The sequence below is a fragment of the Mus caroli genome, unplaced genomic scaffold, assembly GCF_978045245.1.
Source record: "Mus caroli unplaced genomic scaffold, Mus_caroli_1 scaffold_22, whole genome shotgun sequence".
In the NCBI taxonomy this organism is placed as follows: domain Eukaryota; kingdom Metazoa; phylum Chordata; class Mammalia; order Rodentia; family Muridae; genus Mus; species Mus caroli.
The window spans coordinates 1,836,334-1,842,163 of record NW_028227277.1 but is presented as its reverse complement, the minus strand read 5'-3'; the positions used below and the strand labels follow the sequence as shown (position 1 = coordinate 1,842,163).

Here is a 5,830-nt window from a genome sequence, read left to right as displayed (position 1 = left end):
AATATGAAAAGTTTTATATATTTCTTGAATGTCATCTACTGAAATTTAATAAAATTTAAGTTTAAATTATTTAATAACAAAAAGATGAAGATGAAGATGAAGATGGAGAAGGAGGAGGAGGAGGAGGAGGAGGAGGAGGAGGAGGAGAAGAAGAAGAAGAAGAAGAAGAAGAAGAAGAAGAAGAAGAAGAAGAAGAAGAAGAAGAAGAAGAAGAAGAAGAAAAAGAAGAAGAAGAGCAAGAGCAAGAAAAACAAGAACAACAACAAGAACTAGAACAACAACAACAACAAAAAGAACTAGAACAACAACAACAACAAAAAGAACTAGAACAACAACAACAACAACAACAACAACAACAACAACAACAACAACAACAACAATAATAATAATAATAATAATAATAATAATAATAATAATAATAATAATAATAATACAGTGAGACTGATAAGCCAGCAGTGACAGGACTTTAGCTCCTATGACAGAATTTGAGTCAGGCATTGTGTACTCACCCATAATTTAATTATGAGGATCTTGCTTAATTTTGTTTATATATAAGTGCATTATCACATGGATGTTTTCGCCCTCTTAAATTCTGAGTGTGTCAAGAAAACTGATGTTTCTCTTACTTATACTATTAAGCAGATTGCATAAAAGCTTGTTTATCTTTTACCATTTCTAAATAAGCATTTTATTTCAATTTGTTTCCATATTGTATGCTTTAACTGTTTGATAGTTGTCTGTTAATTTTTGGTTGATCTTACATAAAAAGCCAATTTGACAAAAAATTTGGTATGGAATACTATGTATTTTATAATTTTAAAATATTTTCCACTCACCTCAAAGTGCTCTGTGGATATAAATTGGCATCTAAGTTAGCAATAAACAACACAAATTCTATTCCACTTAACCCTTCTGGAAATTAACTTGTATGGTATTATCTGATTTGAAACTAATAAATCTATTTAACTAAACCAGAGCCATGTTCATTAGCAAGGAAACTACTACTGTCTGTTGTTCAGAAAATGGAAAAGATACTCCTTCAGTAAAAGAAAGAAAGGAGGTCCTGCCTTCAGCAGTTGTGGGAAGTCTATGTTGCATGTGCATTTTCCTGATTCTCCAGCATCTAGGGCACTCAGAATATACAGAGGCTTCTGCAGATGTGGCGAGAAAAACAAACTCTTAGGAATCTCAAGCAAGTGCTTCAAGGCAAGTCTTACTTGTGGGAAAGTAGGTGTAAAACCTCCCGTCTGCATGGAGGTTTGTGGGAAACAAACACCCTCTAATTCCAATATCTATAGTCGCTCTGAAACTTCCGGTTGGAGGTCTGCTTGTTTTTATATTATTTTATACATTTTAATGTATTCTCATTGTGTGTACACCTGTTTGAGTGTGTACATATGTATGTAACTGTGCACATACCACTGCATATATGTAGAGATTTCAGGAAAATGTGGAAAAACCAATCCTCTTCTTCTACCATGTCTATGTTTCAGAGATGAAGTTCAGGCACTCACCCTTACACAGTGATCCATCTCATACATTCCTTCAGCTTTACTTCTATATATTCTTTGAAGATTACCTGTTCATTCATCATGTCAAAACTCACAGAGACTATGAAGGTGGTCATGCTGCAAGCCAGCATGAGAATAGAAAATTAAGCAACCAAAGTTTCAATGAACCATTGATATTTCTTATCATCCTGTTACTTTCATAGATGGATGTGATTAAAACTCTCACCCCAAGGCCTTCTAAGCACAGGTGCATTGAACTCAAAGAGACTGTAGCAGCATCTGCATGCACAGTGCCTGCAAGGTCTCCAACAAAAAGAGTCCAAGCAATGAGAGGGAAGGGGAAAAATGCCCCTACCTTTAATTCAGAAATTATTTCCAGTCTGTAGCTTGGAAAGGAAAAAAAAATGTTCTTCCATTTTTTTTCACATTTTTTGCATATCCAGTGATAGGGTATCACTGGGTATGCAAACCATGCTTAAATCTAAGCCTCTAGTTCTGCATTACCTGGCAAATGCAAATCAAACTTAATGACAATCTTTGAGCTTCTTTATGTAATAAAGTATTGGCAGGGTTCTTTAAAGAAAACATTAAGGGCCACTTGTTTATATAGTATGGTTTCCAGTTTTATCTTTTTATGGGATTTCAGAGTGTTTGTGATCATGTATATCTCTGTGTCTACATGTGTATTTCTTGTGCTTTTTCTTTGGCTAATTTTATTCTGTTTGCTTTCTTCTATTCTAGTTCTTTTTTTTTTATTATTGTATCTTAATCATCATTATTGTTGTTATTATTATCATTACTAGTATCATTATTATTTAGATGCCTGCTTGTATTTTAATAAAGGGAGAAAGAAAAAGCTGTGAATGTGGGTGAGAGGAGAAATGGAGAGGATGTAGAAGGATTTGGGGGCACTGTAATCAGAATGTATTGAATGAAAAGATGTATTTTCAATTAAAAGTGTCTTCACAGAAATGTTGATCTTATTGTTTGTACAAAGGACTTAGAAACTTATTTTTTAAAGAATCATATTGTAAACAGAGGACAAGTATGAAAGTTTTTCATACTGAGAAGAGTTTCATTTTGAAGGTATTGTGAGGACCCTAGTGTTAATAATCAAGAACACAGAGCATGACACACAGCAGACAAAAGTACAAAGCGCACACAAATATACAGGTAGGCATCAAATTAGTGAATGTATGGACCATTTTCATGGAGCACAAATCCTCTCCCATCTCCTTAAGAACAAAACAGAATCGCTGTTGTCTCCAAAGCCTTTGAGTAGGAATTCATCCAGTATCCTTTTTCTTCTATTTGATTAGAACTGACTCAACACTGCCAAGATTCCAGGACAGGAAAAGAGACTCCCTCATCCACATGTGTGCTTCCAGGTAGTGTTACAGATGATCACATTCTTAGACAAAAAAATAGAGCACATCTATCCTAGTACAGTTCCGGAAGGCAGAAAGTGTGAAAATCTAGGGACTGGCTAGTTTTACTTGTGCCTGGCACCTTGAACGGCAACCTGTAGGTTGTGAGTCCTTGTGACACTTTCATGGGAGTTGTCTAAAACTATCTTTATGTCAGATATTTATGTTAGGATTTATAAAAGTAGGAAATTATAGTTATGAAGTACCAAAAATATTATATTGAGTGGCTCACCATAGATTAAGGAAGTATATATGTGAAGGAACTACAGCATTAGGAAGGTTGAGAACCATTCTCTGGAAGCTTGAAAACAGAAAGCATGGTGTGCCTCACAGCCTGCGCTTGGCATCAGTATAAGGCCTGCTTCTGACTCTGATCTTGGCTTTCTTTTGTTTCTTGTGACCATGTGGGAATAACCTAGATAGTATAGTAAAATGCCCTATCTGAGAACATGATCAGAATCCATCTTGTGAAACCATGTGCTATAGTATCATTAGGAAAGGGCTGTCTTTGGAACCAGTGCTACTCTGCATGCATGTGAGTGCTTTGGTGCTTTGCTCTCTTTCTTTTTCTTTCTTTCTTTCTTTCTTTCTTTCTTTCTTTCTTTCTTTCTTTCTTTCTTTCTTCCTTCCTTCCTTCCTTCCTTCCTTCCTTCCTTCCTCCCTCCCTCCCTCCCTCCCTCCCACCCTCCCTCCCTCCCTCCCTCCCACCCTCCCTCCCTCCCTCCCTTCTTCCTTCCTTCCTTCCTTCCTTCCTTCCTTCCTTCCTTCCTTCCTTCCTTCCTTCCTTCCTTCCTCCCTCCCTCCCTCCCTCCCTCCCTCCCTCCCTCCTTTCTTTCTTTCTTTCTTTCTTTCTTTCTTCCTTTCTTTCTTTTTTTTCTGTTTTTTTTTTTTTTTTTTTTTTTTTTTTTTTGAGGCAGGGTTTCTCTGTGTAGCACTCAGTCATGGAATTCATTCTGAAGATCAGGCTAACCTGGAACTCATAAATTCGCCTGTCTCTGCCTACCAAGTGCAGGGATTAAGGCTTGTATCACCACACCCAGCGTCTTTGATTTTTTATTCTGGTATTAACTTATTGTTCCCAATGTGGTTTATTTAATTTCATTGTTTTATTTTACTCTCTTCTCTTCTCTTCTCTTCTCTTCTCTTCTCTTCTCTTCTCTTCTCTTCTCTTCTCTTCTCTTCTCTTCTCTTCTCTTCTCTTCTCTTCTCTTCTCTTCTCTTCTCTTCTCTTCTCTCCTCTCCTCTCCTCTCCTCTCCTCTCCTCTCCTCTCCTTCCCTCCCCTCCCCTCCCCTCCCCTCCCCTCTCCTCCCCTCCCCTCCCCTCTCATCTCCTCCCCTCCCCTCCCCTCTCCTCTCCTCCCCTCCCCTCCCCTCCCCTCCCCTCCCCTCCAATCCCCTCCCCTCCCCTTTTCTTTTCTTTTCTTTTCTTTTTTTCTTAAATATTTTCTATTTTTACATTTCAAATCCTTTCCTGGTTTCCCCTTGGAAAACCCACTATCCCATCCCAACTCCCCCTACTCACCAATATAACCACTCCTGCTTTCCTATTCTGGCATTCCCTTACACTGTAGCATGGGGTCTTCCAGGGCCATGCTTCTATTCTCCCACTAGTGTCCAACTAGGCCATCCTCCCATACATATGCCGCTGCAGCCATGGGCCCCTCCCTGTGAATTATTTGGTTGGTCTTTTTTTTTTTTAATTGGATATTTTTAAATTTACATTTCAAATGTTGACCTCTTCCCCAGTTTCCCACTTTCCCAGAAACCCCCTGTCACATCCCCTGTGCCCCTGATTCCATGAGCGTGTTCCTCCACCTGAGCACCCACTCCCATCTATCAGTGTGGTGGTTAGCAAGGTTACTTCTCTGTCTCCTCATCATTCAACATCATATTGCAGATCCTGTGGCTGATGGGGAAAAAATGTCCAGATTCTGGGCATTGCAGGGCACCCTCCAGGACATCGATTTCAAATCACATGTGGGTACATCTTCCTCAAAAACATCTTGTCTGGTTCATAGCTGTCAGCTGGCTTTTTAGTACCTCGGCCAATACTGAGGTGTCTGCTGCCTGCACAAGCACTGCAGGAGCATCTGTGCCAGAAAGTCAGGGTTGAACTCCACAGGGTTGATGAGGATTTCGGTGGCCTACAGGTACAGATGGAAAACATGCATGCCCAAGCTCCACACATGTGAGTTTAGGAGATTGTAGGTAAGCAATTTCATGTGTTCTGCACATTGGTTTTCTGCACAGGACTAATTTTTTCATTAATTTTGGGATTTATTTACATTTTATATGATAGCTCAATTCCCAGGTTTCCTTCAACAAATCCCCATCCCATCCACCCTTTCCTCTTTTCCCTTTGAAAAAAGGCTTAGTTTGTGTTAATCTTCTACATTGCACTCCATCAGTGAGAGAAATCAAGGCAGGAACTCATGTCGGACAATAGGAAGGGCAAATGGATAAAGGCTACTAATTTGCTGGCTTTCTCAGCACAGTTTTCTCAGCTTTTCTTCTTACAAAATATATAAGCTACTTTTAACTTTTATTTTAATAACATTATATATACATTAATGTACATATACATTATTAGAGTGTTTTGCTTGGGTGGATATCTTTGGTCCTTTGATACTGGAGCTACACATGAGCTGCCACCTGAGTTCTGGGATTCAAACCCTGGCCTTCTAAAAGAGCAGAAAGTGCTCTTAAACACTGAGTCATCTTTCAAGCCCCACCCTCAGCTTGCTTTCTTATTTATTTTATCAACATCTTTGAAGGGATAGCACCACTCACTGTATACTGGATCCTCTCCCATCAACTGTTAATCAGGAAAATGTCCAATAGGCAAACCAGACCCAGAAAGACACAAAATGCCTGCTTTCACTTATGTATGGA

The 5,830-nt window shown here is 38.9% G+C and overlaps 1 pseudogene; it reads right to left on the bottom strand.

Annotated features, from left to right (window-relative positions):
- Positions 1-4,795: 4,795 nt before the first annotated feature.
- Positions 4,796-5,160, bottom strand: LOC147000006 (multifunctional methyltransferase subunit TRM112-like protein pseudogene; annotated as a pseudogene).
- Positions 5,161-5,830: the final 670 nt, after the last annotated feature.